Below are 17250 nucleotides of genomic sequence, written 5' to 3' on the forward strand. Positions count from 1 at the left end.
CGTGGTCTCCAGTTCCGATCTGTCCGACAGACTCTTGATGTCCCGACTACCACCAACATCCACCATACTCGCGAGCAGAGCGACCTTCACGCCCGTGGGAACTACCCATACATAGAGTCACAGGCCAGGTGTTGTGATTGCTGCTCTGCTCCCCAAAAGGATTAATGTCATCCGCGCTTAAACCAAACCATACGTTCCTTGCGTCACCTGCAAAGTCCTCCTAGTACTTTCTCTCGATTTTTCTCCACTGCGACCCGTCAGCGGGTGCTCTCAACTTCCCGTCTTTCTTACGATCCTCTCTATGCCATCGCATCAACTTGGCATGCTCTTTGTTTCTGGACAGACGTTTCAACCGTGGTATTATAGGAGCATACCACATCACCTTGGCAGGAACCCTCTTCCTGGGACGCTCGCCGTCAACATCACCAGGATCATCTTGTCTGATCTTATATCACAATGCACCGCATACCGGGCATGCGTTCAAATCCTCGTACGCACCGCGGTAGAGGATGCAGTCATTAGGGCATGCATGTATCTTCTGCACCTCCAATCCTAAAGGGCATACAACTTTCTTTGCTGCATATGTACTATCGGGCAATTCGTTATCCTTTGGAAACTTCTTCTTCAATATTTTTAGTAGCTTCTCAAATCCTTTATTAGGTACACCATTCTTTGTCTTTCATTGCAGCAATTCCAGTGTGGTACCGAGTTTTGTGTTGCCATCTTCGCAATCGTGGTACAACCTTTTTTTGTGATCCTCTAACATGCGATGGAACTTCAGCTTCTCCTTTACATTTTCGCATTGTCTCTTTGCATCAACAATGACCTGGTGAAGATCATCATCGGGCAAATCGTCTGGTTCCTCTAGATCTTCAGCTTCCCCCGCTGTAGGATCACCGTATTCAGGGGGCACATAGTTGTCATCATCCTCTTCTTCTTCATTGTCATCCATCATAACCCCCCGTTTCTCCGTGCTTGGTCCAAACATTATAGTGTGGCATGAAACCCGTATAAAGCAGGTGGTTGTGAAGGATTTTTCGGTCAGATTAAGACTTCGTATTCCCACATATAGGGCATGGACAACACATAAAACCATTCTTCTTGTTTGCCTCAGCCACTTTGAGAAAATTATGCACGCCCTTAATGTACTCGGAGGTGCGTCTGTCACCGTACATCCATTGCCGGTTCATCTGCGTGCAATATATATAATTAATTATGTCAAAAACCATTACAGAACATCATGAATACAGAAGTGATCAAATTAATAGAAGTTCATCATTACATTAAAACCATAGTACATACATAGTTCTCATTGAACAACATATAGATCTCCAGAGCATCTAATTAAACCATACATTTAAACTATCTAAAACATTTCAATGCAACAACAAATGCGATCATAATCGCAACTAAGATAACAATTGATCCAACGACATAATGATACCAAGGCTTAGTATGAATGGCATATTTTGTAATCTTTCTAATCTTCAGGCGCATTGCATCCATCTTGATCTTGTGATCATCAACGACATCCGCAACATGCAACTCCAATGCCATCTTCTCCTCCTCAATTCTTTTCAATTTTTCCTTCAAGTAATTGTTTTCTTCTTCAACTAAATTTAACCTTTCGACAATAGGGTCGGTTGAAATTTTCGGTTCACATACCTCCTAAATAAAAAAATCTATGTCACATTGCTCGCATAATTGTCATAAACACTAAATGAAACTAATAGTTATAAAAGATGAAATATATACCATATCCGAATCATAGACAAGACGAGGGCCGACAGAAGCGGATACCAAAACCATCGCACTACATAATAACAAACAATAGTAAGTAAGAAAATTACACAAGTATCTATCTAAATTATACAAGTAAGAACTTTTTTCTTTTAGAAAGAAGATAAGAACAAGAGGCTCACCACGGTGGTGCCGGCGACGAGATCGGCACGAGCGATCGACGGCGGTGAGGACGGAGACGGGACAGGACAAACAACCTAACCTAGACAAATCTTGAGGAAAATGGAGTTTGGACAAGGAGCTTCAAGAGGAGAAAGCTTAAGTGTGGCTCGGGCATTTCATCAAACACCTCATGTGCATAGGAGGTGAGCTAGAGCACAACACACCTCTCCCCAAAAAACAGAGCAGTGAGCTGAGCTGAGCGCGCGGGCACTATATATAGGCATCTCATTGGTCCCGGTTCGTGCCCAAAACTGGGACTAAAGGACAACCTTTGGTCCCGGTTCAAGCCACAAACCAGGACTAATGGTGGTGGGCCAGGAGCGAGGCCCATTGGTCCAGGTTTGTATCTGGAACCGGGAACAAAGGGGCCAGACGAACCGGGACCAATGGCCCACGAGGCCCGGCCGGTCCCCTGGCCTCACAAACCTGGACCGATGCCCCCATGGGTCCCGGTTCGTGAGTGAACCGGGATTAATGGGCTTACCCGGTTTGGACCAAAGCCCTATTTTCTACTAGTAGTTACTCCCCACTATGACTAGCCTTAGTTGCATGACACCGTCACTACAGAAGCTCGAACCACTAGAGTAGAAATTTCTCAATACTGTGTACGAACCCTACATCCTACAAGGTACAAGTTGTAAAATTGTAGTAAACACATAGTGCCTCAGAAAAAGGTACACTCTTACCAACTTTGATATCTATGTGTTCCAACCTGCTTTCTACATGTGCAAAGTATTTCACAATTTTTTGGATTAATTTTTCTTGTTGTACTCTAACATGATTCTTGGATATACGCCCCCATGCGATTATTTTGATAATAACCATTGTTTTGCTTGGGTAGTTTGTGCCACTTATGACGGGCCAAAGTTTGGAAGCTGGGTGTATATGCACCTGTTGTTCAATAAAAGAAGTAGTAAACACAAAAAGTGTCGAAAATTCACTTTTTGGCAATAAAATAATCAAGTGTTCTACTTGTGATTTTTTTTTTGCCAAGGAATGACTTTGATTGTATTGTAGGAGTTTTTTTTTGTACTAAACATGGACAAATGTTTTGATTGGTTCCAAAGTTTCATCACCAGATGACATTTGTGAGAAACATGGCAAAAAAGACAAAATCGATGTTTCAAAATGCTTTTGAAAATAACATTTTGAAGCATCTTATGTTTTTGCCACGTTTTTCATGAATGCCATACGGTGACGAAACTTTGTAACCAATAAAAACATTCGTAAATGTTTTGCAAACAAAATATTCAGATTATTTTTATTTTTTTATTTTAATATTCACCCGAGCTCACATGAGGTCAGGATCAGAACAGCTGCGTCCAGCACTATATTGAAGTACTATTCACACTTTTTGTCCTTGAATTTTTCTTATTTTCCAAAAAGTCAATGGGAGTTTCTCGTTGGCCAATTTTTTTATACGAGTACAAGAGAAGGCCAAGTTTGTTAAAAAAACAGTTTTTTTAATTTTCTGCAATTTCTGTTTGGCATATCGGGTGCATATCACCCAAGGGTCAAGGGGTGTTTTCCACTTATAACGACACATTTTTTGGCGGTAATATAATGCCACTAGTTAAAAGGGCTAAAAGTAGCAAAAACAAGTATTCATTCCATCCATGTATACAGAGCCACTAAATCTTGTCTTACGTCAAATAATTTTAGGCTTGATCAATTTTATACAGAAAAATATACTATCAACAACTTTAAACCAAATTAACATTACTAGATCTATCACAAACACGTTCACATAATGTGTTTAGTAGGTGTTGTATTTTTTTATAAACTTGGTCAAAATTAAAATAGTTTAACCTGAGACGAGACTAAGTGGCCTTGTATACAGGGAGCAGTTAAAATTAGTTTAATTTTAGTAGGAAAGAAATGAACCTTGGGTAATATTGAGGACCCCGTTTGGCGCCCTAAAAGTATTCACTGGCATGCAACGATTAGTTTAGTTCATCCTACTGGCTACCCTTACACTCAGAATAAGCTGCTTTTACCTCTATAAATATCACCTCTAAGCATCTCCACATCTCCACACAGCTGCCCTATCATCCGTATCCTCTTTTCATCTTGACACACCTTCGCCTTTCATATTTCCTCCTCTGGTGCATCGTAGCCTTCCTTGACGCCCTCCTCTGGTACACACACATTTCCTCCCCTTCATGCTCTCTTTGCAACACTTTTTTTTGGAGGGGGCTTCCTTTGCAAAACACTTGTGTATAGTTTTTTTTCTATTCTTTTTGAGGGAGTATGTACAAATATTCTGGCGAGTATTTTGGAATCTAGAGACACCTTTAACTTAGAGAAGATAATCCAGATAAACTTTCTTTTTTGAGAAATAATCGATAGAAACTAGTTTTTGTTTGTTTTTCTTTGTTTTTCTAGGGAAATAGTAGTTTTTCTTTGTGAGAAATAATTCTAGAGAAACGAGGAGGCCCTGTATCAATCGCAGGGTTCCAGAGACTAATAACCCTGCCTGATTGTGTATGGGCTTGGGATGAATCCCTCGTTTTCCTCTTGAGGGCCCATCCCAAATCCGCTCGTCCTCTACGATGAGCGGCGAAATCGTCGGCGGCAGCTAGGGATGAAAATGGAGCGGAAACGGACGGAACTGGGTGCTACCATATTTGTTTTCATATTTTTTTGCAGATGCGGAAACGAATACAGAAACCCCGGAAATGAATACGGAAACAGATACTATCGGAAACAGACACGGAGCGAATACAGAGCGGACACGGAAACAGAAGTGGGCGTTGAGCGGAACATAGAAACCCCATGAATCATAAAAAATACACACAAGAACAATCTTCTAATGAATTGTTAACATGGGTACAAAATAATATGATTATGTTAACAACTTAACATAGTACTGTAGTAGTACAGGACAATTGCGTATATGATTAGTTAAGTACATGTGTGGTAGTAAAAGTTAGACCTAAATAATCCATTTTGCTCATTGTGTCCTTGTGTGTTGCTGGATCCTAGTGCCACAAAGCAGCTATAGGCCTATAGTAAAAACAGAAATTCCAGTCACGGAAACGGAAAGTTCCATTTCCATGTCTGTTCCACCGGAAAATGTCGTTCCGTTTTTGTTTCCGTTTCCACATAAAAAATCCATTTCCACTTCCGTTTTGCAAATTTTCATTTTCATTTTCATATTTCCTCTCCATTTCCATTTTTTCACCAAAAAACGGAAAGTTTCCACTCCATTTTCATCCCTAGCGGCAGCGCCAAGCTCCCGCACCGCGGCGCCGTCCCCTTGTTCATTTTCCATCTGTTTTTTCAGTATGAGTAGCTGTGACGAATAAACTATCTAACCTTGATTGCTCTGACGCAGGGAGGGCCACAGTCAAGCGGCCGATGGATGCGGCCGGAATCCGCGCGGCGGCATGGGTGGTGGGCAAGGCGCTCAGCCCACTGTCCGGTGGCGTGCTGGAGTCATGGGCAGCGAGCAACAAGCTCGGGTCAAACATCGAGGCTCTGAAGATGGAACTGTCGCGCGCACAAGCCGTGCTGAACATTGCCGGGGGCAGGGAGATCTATAACCCCGCCCTGGCTGGGATGCTGGACAAGCTGCGGCAGCTGGCCTACGGCGCCGACGACGTGCTGGACGAGCTCGACTACTTCCGCATCCAGGATGAGCTCGACGGCACCTACCATGCCGCCGACGAGCATCCTGCCGGCTGCGTCCGCAACCTCGCCCAGAACGCTGGCCACACGGCCAAAGCGTGTGCGAACAAACTCAAGTTCTCGCGTGCTGCGAGTCATGAAGATCCTGACAAGAGCGGCAAACAGGGATGCCTCTCGGGCCTCCGCTTTTGTGGAGGCCAGCGCGATATCGGATCATCATCAAGGTCAACCGCTAACAAAGTCGGTAAACACTTCTCTAGCTTCTCCTCGTCACCATCTGTCGACCATGATGCTCAAACCAACATGACTCGAAATGATCCACCAAAATTGACATTTGATAGGGTGGAAATGTCTAGAAAGATCTCGGACGTAACAGAGCACCTCAAGCCGGTGTGTGCTAATGTCCATGACATTCTTAGTCTAGAACCACAGAACTCTAGCGGCATCGCCACCCAAAACATTGCAATAAGCAGACCCATGTCCACCGAGCTAATTATAGAGCCTAAGTTATATGGGAGGGATAGCCATAAGAAAATTATTGTAGATGAAATTGTTAACAGCGAGTTTCGTGGACTTACTGTGCTTCCAATTGTTGGCCCCGGGGGTATCGGGAAGACAACTTTCACACAACATATATATGAGCAAATGAAGAGCGACTTCCAGGTATCCATTTGGATATGTCTCTCTCTCGATTTTAGTGCAAATAGGTTGACAAAAGAGATTGTGGAGAAAATCCCCCCAGTTGGAAATGAAAACAAAAATTGTAGTGATCAAGAGCTCATCGAACAAAGGTTAAAAGGAAAGCGGGTTTTACTTATCTTAGATGATGTGTGGAAACATAGTGAGGATGAGTGGAAAAAAGTAATGGCTTTGTTTAAAAAAGAGGGTGCAAAAGGTAACATGGTCATAGTCACGACTCGAATACCCGAGGTAGCAAACGTGGTTAAGACAACTAAATGCTCACTAGAATTGGAACGTCTATGCACAATAGATATTATGTCTTTCTTCCAAGAGTGTGTATTCGATGACCAAATAGATCCATGGGTTGACCATCCACAACTAGTTGACGTTGGGAGGAAAATAGTAGAGAAGTTGAAGGGTTCCCCTCTTGCAGCCAGAACTGTTGGTAGATTACTAAGAAACACACTTACGTTTAACCACTGGACAAGCGTAATGGAAAATAAGGAGTGGGAATCACAAAAGCACGATAATGATATTATGCCAGCTCTAAAGCTCAGCTATGATTACCTTCCTTTCCATCTGCAATGATGTTTTTCTTTCTGTGCTTTGTTTCCTGAAGATTATGAGTTTGGTAGCGAGGAATTGGTTCACTTGTGGATTGGACTAGAAATTTTGCATTCACGTGATCAGAACAAAAGAAGACTTCAAGATGTGGGACTGTGCTATTTAAATGACTTGGTCAATCATGGTTTTTTCAAAATGAATAAAATGGAAAACGGTAATCCTTCTTATGTTATCCATGACCTACTGCACAATTTGGCAGTGAAGGTTTCGTCGTATGAATGTCTATGCATCTCTAGCTCTAACGTGAGGGGCATAGAAATTCCCCCATCCATACGTCACTTGTCTATCGTAGTAGATAACATAAATGTCGAGGATAGGGTGTCCTTTGAAGACTACAATGGAAATCTGAGTGCACTAGGTGAAAGATTGAAAGTTGAAAACCTGCGCACCTTAATGTTATTTGGAGATTGCCATGTAAGCTTTGCCAAAACTTTTGGTCGTTTGTTCAGGGAAGCTAGAGCACTCCGCGTAATTTTTTTGTCCAATGCATCATATAACTTGGAGGATATATTACACAACTTTTCGAAACTTGTCCATCTTCGCTACCTAAGGATTAATTTGGCGTTTGATTACTATTGTTTTTTTTATCAAGTTCAGTTTTTAGATTGTATCATGTAGAGGTGATTGATATTCAAAGTATGTTTTGTCGCTTTAGTTCAACAAGACATATGACCAACCTTGTAAAATTGCGTCATTTTCTTGTCTCGGAACGAGAGCTTAAACTTCATTCTAATATTCATGGTGTGGGAAAACTGAAATTCCTCCAGGAATTAAGGGAATTTAGAGTGGGAAAGGAGAGTGAGGGTTTTGAGCTGAGTCAGCTCAGGCCATTGAAAGAGATTGGAGGATCACTTGGTATTTATAATCTTGAAAATGTGCAAACAAAAGAGGAAGCGAATGAAGCAAAATTGTTACACAAGAACTACTTGAGAAAACTCATATTAGAATGGGATATTGAGCGATCTAATAAGGATCCTGTAAAAGAACAAAATGTTCTTGCAAGTCTTGTACCACATAGCAATCTTCAAGAGTTGTGCATTAGAGGGCATGGGGGCACTAACTGCCCAGCATGGCTATGTGAGAATCTCTCGGTAGAATGTTTGGAATCTCTTTGTCTAGATGGCATATCCTGGAAAAACCTTCCACCTCTAGGAGAGATGTGGATGGCTAATGAGCTTGGAGGAGAGTATCAGGGTTGTAGTATTTCATCTTCAACCTTTCATAATTTGAAAAGTCTAAAATTAAGTAACATATCCAGTTTGAAAAAATGGGTCGGGAGTGGCACTTGTCCTTTATTTTCTCACTTGGAAGTGCTCACAATTGTAGATTGCTCCGAACTCATCGAGTTGCCATTTTCACATCCTCCTACTTGCTGTCAAGCACAGCGGGAGGAGAAAATAAGCTGGTTTCCTAAACTATGGAAGCTTGTCATTGTAGACTGCCCGAAACTAGTGTCGTTCCCTCCTATCCCTTGGCGGACCGGTGCTTCGTGCTCTGCTTACATAGCAAGAGTTGGGTCATGTTTTGAGGAGCTGATTTACACGAGAAATAAATTGAAATCAAATCTGGAGATTAAGGGAAGAGGTGGCCAGGGTGATGTGTTCTGGAGTGGATTGAATTTCTCTAATCTAGCTGACCTAGAAGAGTTGTGTATGGAAAAAAAAACTTTTCCTGCCATTGGAACACCTCCGGGCGCTAACATCTCTGAAGAAGATCGAGATAATTGGTGCGAGCAATTTATTGTTGCCCGTCGATGGTGCCGACGATGGCATATACCGGTTTCCAGTTGAAGACCTCGAGATTACCAGCTGTGATGTTAGTGGGAAAGAATTGACACTGCTGCTCTCTTTCCTTCCCAACCTCTCAAAATTGAGAATATCTGACTGTGAGAATATAACTGGATTGGGTGTGGCAGAGGGTGCAGAAACTATTTCTAGAGAGCAGCAGGAGCAAGAGACAAGAGTCGGAGAGGAGGAAATAATATCAGCAGCGGCAGCAGAAGGCATGCTCCTCTTGCGTCCCCAGCTGCAGCGGTTGTGGATTTACAGTTGCTCAAACATGAGCTTACGCTCCAACGACCAGAAATCTGCAGACCTGGGAGAAGGAAGTGGAGGGGGGCTCCAGCGTCTCCGCTCCCTCCGTGTGTTGGATGTATCCTACTGCCCCGAGTTCCTCTCCAGCTATTCGTCCTCCTCTGCTTTCCCTTTCCCGACCTGCCTGCAACACATCACCCTAAGTGGCGCGGTCTACATGGAGACCCTGCAACCACTCTCAAACCTCAGCTCTCTCACGGAGTGTCAGCTATTATTTGAATTGAGGGGTTTAGATGGTTTGTGGTCTCTCCTCAGCCACGGTCGACTCACAAAATTAGCAATCGATTCTCACTACGTGTACGGGTCCAGGTTCTTCTCTGCATGGGATCCCTCGATCCTGACTCCATTTTCCACCAACCCTCTTTATGTGTGGACGGGGAGCGACACAGGATTCCTTGCTGCGCCCATCTGCAGCCTCCTCTCTTCCACCCTCACCCAATTGTACCTCAATTTGGATCAGGAGATGGAGCGCTTTACAAAGGAGCAAGAGGAGGCCCTCCAGCTCCTCACCTCCCTCCAGGAGCTGCAATTTTCAGCCTTCAGAAACGAGGGGCGCTACCACTCGAAGCTGCAGTGTCTCCCTACAGGGCTAGACCAGCTTATCAACCTCAAGAGACTGATGATCAGTCGATGTTCATCCATTCGGTCGCTGCCCAGCCTTCCGAGCTCTCTGCAGGAATTAGTGATTTACCACTGTCATGCAACCCAGTCGCTGCCAGAGAGCCTCCCGAGTTCTCTGAAAATACTGAAGATCTCCGGCTGTAGGGCCATCAAGTCGCTGCCAGAGAGCCTCCCGAGTTCTCTGAAGGAACTGAAGATCAACAGCTGTGATGCCATCAAGTCGCTGCCAGACAGCCTCCCGAGTTCTCTGAAAAAGCTGAAGATAGACAGCTGTTATGCCATCAAGTCGCTGCCCAGGGACGGCCTTCCAAGTTCAATGCTAGAGTTAGATGTCAGCATTAACGGGAACAGCGAAGAGCTAAGAAGGGAGTGCCGCAAGCTAAAAGGAACCATTCCGATAGTCAAAGCCTGACCAATTAATCCAAGGTATGTAACGAGCTAACACTCCCCTTTCTATATATGTAATTATATACTCGTCTACTTATTCCCAGTTCCTTCCCTTGCCTTTTTGATTCCTAACTTCGTAAGCGTCAAATTGATTCTCTTATTTGTTTTGTTTGGTTAATCGCGCTTGTTTTCATCTTAATAGCTCACTTGTTTTACTGTACTGTGCAGTCTTCTCCTCCGATTTGTATATTCTTCTAGCCTCCTCGAATACTCTCTCCATCCAAGCACCGTTTCTGGTGCCAGTGGCAAGCATGGCGTTCTCAATTTGTATCTTCCATCCTGCAGTACAAACAACTGGTTAGTACATGCATCCCTTTAATTAATCAACCACTACCATGATATTGTTTTGAAAACCTGGAGCAGCTTTCCCTTCACGTGCTGATTTTTTAAGGAAAATTCGTGAGTTCAACCAGTACTGTGATTATTCCTTTTTGGCAGATACATGTGTCATTAACTCATATATAGTAAATAAAATTCGTGAGTATTATAATTCAGTTTGAACACTATTTGAATCCATCCATAATTACCACCACTGTTTCCTCAGTTCGGTTTATGTTACAAAAAAAGTTCACACATCAGTTCAGAAAAAAAAATCTTGTTTGGTTCACCTCATCAGTATTTACCTTGCTTCTTCCTAAGGTCACAAATCAATTAAAAAAATATCGTTTCGTTTACCTCATTACTGTATAATCTGAAGTCTGAACATTTTATTTACTATGCAGGAGTTGTACAATCTCTTAGCCTTGCAGAATCTACTCCATCCAGTAAAATTGCACATAAGGTCTTCTGTGGTATCTCCGTCCCATCGATAAAATTCATAAATCCGGTAAGTGTGTGCAAATGTAACGGTAGTCATTTTAAATTCGTACCAAATTAAGAAATATAAAGTGATATGACCGTGGGTAATTTAGCTACCGTAGTTTCTATTATTCCGGCCGCTGCTGATAATGTGCCCAACAATGATCATGATGAACTTACTGATGTGCATGTTCAACGGCACATAAGATTTGATGGGAAGTATGAAGAAGGGTTAGAAGGGTCAGTGGTTGTGACTTGTGCGCATGCTGCATGTTGTACGGAGACAAATGTGGTGGAGTCAAATTGCACCACGTTTCAACATGCATCAGAAGGAAATCAAGAAAAAGAATATTATAATTATTTTAGTAAGCCACGTCGTGGAGGAGGCCTCAAGGAGTCCATGTTGGATTTCAAGTACTTGCTTGCCGGGATTATTTGTTACTTCAGGATTACTAAAACAAGAAGATTATTTACATTTCTTTTCCTGCCCATCAAGGAAAAGATCAATGCGAGGATTCTATTTATTAGGGAACTATTCAGTTTGAAGGATGTTGGGTGGGGCCCGCCAGGACAAGCACGCAAGTTGTCAACGCATGCACCAAAACTAGTAGTTTGTGTTTTCCTAAATACTAGATCAAGTCGGTTTAGCCTACGTATACGTCTAGGTGTGTTTTTTATATACGTACCAAGTGCTTGTTTTCCAAGATAGTCAAGGTATACGGCTATTATATAAAGTCAATTTAGTTCTTTGTAAAAGGCAGGTTATATTTTGATATTTTTATGAAATAGACACGATGTGTTTTTAGGGTAGACACCCGTATCAAGTTTTGGAGGGATCTTTAGAAAACCTCTGTGTTGCGATTTCTCTTCGTGGAAATTGTTTTGCGCGTGAGTACCTTCGTCGAGATTGGTTTTCTCGTGCTGGGCCGCAAGGTTCAAACCCTCTACATCGTGTACATCGCGTGCGCGGGTGAGAGGTTACTTCTATTGGTGGTGGAGTGTCGTGAAAGGTCGGGCCGCAACGACGGATCGGATCTCGCATCGAGGTTCGGTCTATATCAGGTGGTATTCAGAGCATCAGGTTGTTCACGGCACTATGGAGAAGATGGCGAGCGCGTCGTTATTCAGTAAGTTAAGCTATGGATTTCAGTTGGAGGAGGAAGGCCGTTGGACTGGTCTTTTTCACACCCGTGTGGTGGTGAGAGAGAGATCATGTGCCATGACCATTGATCACATGAATTTGATCAACGCCGCAAGCATCGAGATGGTGGAGAAGTTGGATCTACCGATTGCACCAAGAGCACAACCGTACTTGTTTCGTTGGGGTCATGAAGAGCTCACTGTGACGCACCAAACCAAGGTGCCGTTTTTGTTGGGAAATTATTTTTGCGAGGTTTTATGCGACGTGATTCCGACAACTATGATTTCATGTCACTTGTTATTGGGCGAGCCATGGTATAAAGAGCATGATGTTACGTATGATTGCAAAACACATAGATATACTATCAAGAAGGGTAAGAAGTGTAGCCTCGTGCCAATGGGTGAGGAGCGTTTTATTTCTTGGAGGAAAGAACATCTTGAGAAGATAAAAGAGCAGGAAGAAGAAGAGAAGAAGGTCGAAGTTGCTGAAATTCTTGCGGTTGTTATTCAATCAAGTGAGGAAGAGGTCAACTCAAAACCGAAGACGGTTTCGATGCAAGGAGGAGAGGATGATATGACCGTGGGTAATTTAGCTACCGTAGTTTCTATTATTCCGGCCGCTGCTGATAATGTGCCCAACAATGATCATGATGAACTTACTGATGTGCATGTTCAACGGCACATAAGATTTGATGGGAAGTATGAAGAAGGGTTAGAAGGGTCAGTGGTTGTGACTTGTGCGCATGCTGCATGTTGTACGGAGACAAATGTGGTGGAGTCAAATTGCACCACGTTTCAACATGCATCAGAAGGAAATCAAGAAAAAGAATATTATAATTATTTTAGTAAGCCACGTCGTGGAGGAGGCCTCAAGGAGTCCATGTTGGATTTCAAGTACTTGCTTGCCGGGATTATTTGTTACTTCAGGATTACTAAAACAAGAAGATTATTTACATTTCTTTTCCTGCCCATCAAGGAAAAGATCAATGCGAGGATTCTATTTATTAGGGAACTATTCAGTTTGAAGGATGTTGGGTGGGGCCCGCCAGGACAAGCACGCAAGTTGTCAACGCATGCACCAAAACTAGTAGTTTGTGTTTTCCTAAATACTAGATCAAGTCGGTTTAGCCTACGTATACGTCTAGGTGTGTTTTTTATATACGTACCAAGTGCTTGTTTTCCAAGATAGTCAAGGTATACGGCTATTATATAAAGTCAATTTAGTTCTTTGTAAAAGGCAGGTTATATTTTGATATTTTTATGAAATAGACACGATGTGTTTTTAGGGTAGACACCCGTATTAAGTTTTGGAGGGATCTTTAGAAAACCTCTGTGTTGCGATTTCTCTTCGTGGAAATTGTTTTGCGCGTGAGTACCTTCGTCGAGATTGGTTTTCTCGTGCTGGGCCGCAAGGTTCAAACCCTCTACATCGTGTACATCGCGTGCGCGGGTGAGAGGTTACTTCTATTGGTGGTGGAGTGTCGTGAAAGGTCGGGCCGCAACGACGGATCGGATCTCGCATCGAGGTTCGGTCTATATCATAAAGGGAACTAGTGTGATTCTCATCTATCACCATTTCGGAGATTCTCTGTTTTCCTCTCTGGACGAAATATATGTATGATGCGTTAAACATTTGTCTTTCTTGTGCAGGTATTCTCATGCTCTTTCTGGTTGATTTCTAGATGAGTGTGATTTTCATTTGGGTCGTCACTCATAGATACTTCCTAGTGCACTTGTCTTGTTCACTGTGAGAGTGAGATCACCACATAATGGTGGAACAAATGAGACTCGAAGATTTGCTACTAAAATGAAGTTTTGTATTTTTTTCACTTTGGTTTTTAATCGATGTCTATGCAAGGTGATCTTTAAATTGATCATAATTGTTTGCTTAATGTTTTTTCTTTGAATAATAGGAACTTGAAATCAATACCCTTGGTATCATCTCAGTGCTTGGGGTGGAGCCAGTTCAGAACCAGGGCTGTTATTTTAGTTCAGTTCAGTTCCAAACTTTTGGACTCAACTATGGTTCTTGGGTTCTTCGTAGATATGGCTTGTGCTTTCCAGTAGGAACATTTCTGTTTTTCCAGGGAAGGTTAGTAAACCTCTGCTGAAATTCATGATCGCTTTAGCTATTGCTAGACTGTGTTCAATGTGCAAGTGTGAAACTGTTATTGCCTCATGAGACCTAGGTTAGAGAACTTGCTGCATTCATCAAAAGTTGGTATTCTAGCTTTTGAGAACACTAATATCTCAATATTCATTGCCACCTAAATTAAATAACATAAAGAGAGTGTTCAGTTGATACATACAGTCATAAAGGTAGAGAGCACCTGTTGTTAAGGCATTGATGAACATTGATTGATCAAAAAGACTCGAGCTTCCGAATTTTTAATCATCGAACCTCTTGAGTTAAGTATGGTGAAGGTGATTTTATTTTCTAATTGATTTGAAGTTTTTTTTTCTATCCCACCAATGCCAAAAACAGAGCAGATTTCATGAGCCATGATTATTGCAATCTGAATATTTAGTTTATATTGATAAGTTTGATGTTCCTCTAGTGTGAAGTCTTTCCATGCCGGTCACTCTTTTTGCGTAACTTTGTCTCTTGCTAGCCTTTCCGACACTCGGTATTGCATTCCTTGATTAGGATATCGCATACTCCGCCGGTGTACATACTACATATACAAATCCCAGAAATTAAACCATTTCTTCGATGTGTTTACATCATACCTACATTCTATAGCACATCCCTTGCTATTCCGTAGTAGTTGATTGTTCCATAAACACACTCATCAAAGTTCGAGAAGATTCAAAAGAGAGCTTTACTGTCATCGTCATGAACCCTGCAAATTTCGTCACTACGAAGAGCTATATTCGTCAACATTATTCATGCCTCTCCCACACACAAATGAAAAAAAAGAAGAAAAATAGAGAGAGGCACCATCCAAAAGATCAATGATTGACCCTCAAGCAGGAAGAAATTGTCAGCAGCGCTACCATATTCAGTGCCAGAATGGCTAACAAACTACTACCATATTCAGAGCATCATTCACATCCTGGGATCACCTTACATTACATAGACATCTCAAGCATTTCTTTCGCGTGAGTCAATTCTGTCCCCCATCCATCCCCTGGACACTACTGTTTCCAATGACTGGCATGTGAAGACTTCTTTGCACTGGAGTTGAACACTTATTTAGCTTTACTATCTAGATTTCAGTTTTGCTCATTCTTTGAATTACCCTACCAAGCTCCAGATAAGCTTTCCACAGATATAAAGTAGATAGAGAACACTTCGGCCAGTGGCCAGTGAGGACTATAATTATGTGATGAGAGTAATTCCAGATCATGACGAGGTAATCTCACTAGATACCTGCTATTGGAAGGTTCACACAGGAATAAAATTGTTGGTTGCTCGTGTTCTCTTTTGTTCTTGAAATTGAAGTCAAACCTCCTAATGATTGTGTTCAAAAACTTTGATGGCTATATTGTTGATGTTGTTCACTCTCATAAAATGGAATCCATTCCTTACTGGCAATGAATATGATTTGTTATTTAAGCTTGTGCTCAATTGCTAGCCTGCTACTTTGATAAGTTTGTGGGAAGTGTCTCGATCCGAAGTTTATGAGGATTTTAATAATTGTTTGCACATGAGCACTTGTCTGCAAGCTCGCTATGCTAAGCTTTCAGGTGTTTCACAAGCACATGGGCAAGTTGAATCAGGAGCCTAAATCCTCTGGCCTGCCATTTGCTGTGGTCTGAGACTCTTTCTCGGAGGGAAGAATCAGAAAGGGAGAAGCCTGAGATGAACAATATGGAGAGCGTATAAGGAAGAGAGGATATTTTTTCGCACTCATTTCCTTTGTAGCTTCAGTCTGTAGTAGGTTTCGATGAGTGGTACGAGAACAGGACAAAAAATTTTGTCATACGTTTTCTTGGTGTGGACATGTATATTCGGTGAAATGAAATGCAGTTCTTTGCAATACTATCTTCATATCTGAACCTATGCTTGGGTGTCACTTTTGGCTGTCTGTGCTAACACGTATTTAAATGAAGACACCGCAATGGTTCACTGCAGAATCTTCCTGATTGCCTTTTGATACCCAATTGGCAATCTGAACCAATCATTGTTGCCATGTTGTTTTTCTTTTCGGAGAAAGAAAATAAATCATGTGATTCTGATTACAACACAAGATTCAAATGCACGAGATACACAGCCATGACCTGGAGTCTGGACACACTACACCTATTGCTTGTCTTGTCCAGGTATGATCCGGTGAGATTTGGGCTTGTTTTGGGCCCTTACTGAAGGAGTTCGCGGAGATCAAGGCCGCACAGAGCAAGTTGGTCGCCATTGAGGGACTTAGCGCGCAGCTCGAGGCTCTCGACGCCAAGCTGACGGAACAAGGCGCCCGCCTCGATCAGGTACAAGTTAAGGTGGATCTCTCCTGCAACACTCTGGGACAGGTGCAACAGAGTCAGGCTCATGCGGCACAGATGCATAAGCAGCAAGGAGTAGCAGAGGCCTTGTCTCCGACTGCTTCTGAGGTTTCGGATGGCATTCTCGGCGCGGCACCGCGATCAGTGGGACGACCTCCGCCACACCCGATTCAGGTGCCTGAGGTACATCACGTTCCACAACAACCCATACTTACTGTAGTGGATGAGAGCATGGGTAAGAGGCAATGGATGCCGAAAATGGATTTCCCAAGGTTTGATGGCACGGATGTAAGGATTTGGCTGGACAAATGTGAGGCATTCTTCAGGCTATATCACATTCCTGACAGTTTTAAGGTCACCTCTGCTTCTCTGTATCTGTCGGATAATGCAGCTCGGTGGTATCAAGCATTCAAACAGTTTGGGGAATTCCATACTTGGGAGCAGTTTTGTCAGGCGATATTGCTGGAGTTTGATGTTGATGTGTATCGGCAGAAGATGAAAGAGTTGATGCTGTTAAAACAAGTAGATACGGTCGAGGAATATAAACAACAGTTCCTGCAGCTGGTATACACGGTTAAGCTGTATGAATCTACCATCAGTGACACGTTCCTGGTCACTAGGTTTGTGTTAGGACTCAAGGAGGAACTCCGATCAGCGGTGGAATTTCAGATGCCAAGTACTGTCCAATTGGCAGCTTTATATGCTTCAGTGCAAGAGGGATTACTGCTCCAACAAAAAGCACACAAACCACATTTCCAGAAAACTACATATACAAAGTCAGACAATCGATCAGGGTTAGCAACAGGGGAGTTAT

At 42.6% G+C, this 17250-nt stretch overlaps 1 pseudogene; it reads left to right on the forward strand.

Moving 5' to 3' along the window:
- Positions 1-5322: 5322 nt before the first annotated feature.
- Positions 5323-13803, forward strand: LOC119365757 (annotated as a pseudogene).
- Positions 13804-17250: the final 3447 nt, after the last annotated feature.

This window comes from Triticum dicoccoides, chromosome 2B (genome assembly GCF_002162155.2).
Source record: "Triticum dicoccoides isolate Atlit2015 ecotype Zavitan chromosome 2B, WEW_v2.0, whole genome shotgun sequence".
Taxonomy (NCBI): Eukaryota; Viridiplantae; Streptophyta; class Magnoliopsida; order Poales; family Poaceae; genus Triticum; species Triticum dicoccoides.